Raw genomic sequence first — 306 nt, forward strand, 5'->3', positions numbered from 1 at the left:
TCCTTCAAAGAGCCGCTCTGCCGTTCGGAGCGTCCCGATGCTCCTGTGGGCATTTCCCTGTGAATGAGAGATCGCATTTACAAACACTGGATGCGGAGAGGAACTGGCCGTTGTTATAGCAACAGGCTGCAGGGCAAATCTGCCCACACACTCGTTTCTGTGTGTGAGTGTGTGTGTGTGTGAGTGTGAGTGTGTGTGTGAGTCTGTTAGTGTGAGTGTGAGTGTGCGTGTGCGTGTGTGTGTGCGTCTGTGAGTGTGAGTGTGCGTGTGTGCGTGTGAGTGCGAGTGTGTGTGTGCGTCTGTGTG

At 54.2% G+C, this 306-nt stretch overlaps 1 protein-coding gene across 1 annotated transcript in view; it reads left to right on the forward strand.

Moving 5' to 3' along the window:
- rheb (Ras homolog, mTORC1 binding) overlaps nt 1-306 on the forward strand; it is a 12,736-nt gene that overhangs the window by 5,002 nt on the left and 7,428 nt on the right. The gene's annotated exons all lie outside the window — the stretch shown is intronic.

This window comes from Sinocyclocheilus anshuiensis, unplaced genomic scaffold, assembly GCF_001515605.1.
Source record: "Sinocyclocheilus anshuiensis isolate Anshui unplaced genomic scaffold, SAMN03320099.WGS_v1.1 scaffold184, whole genome shotgun sequence".
Classification (NCBI taxonomy): domain Eukaryota; kingdom Metazoa; phylum Chordata; class Actinopteri; order Cypriniformes; family Cyprinidae; genus Sinocyclocheilus; species Sinocyclocheilus anshuiensis.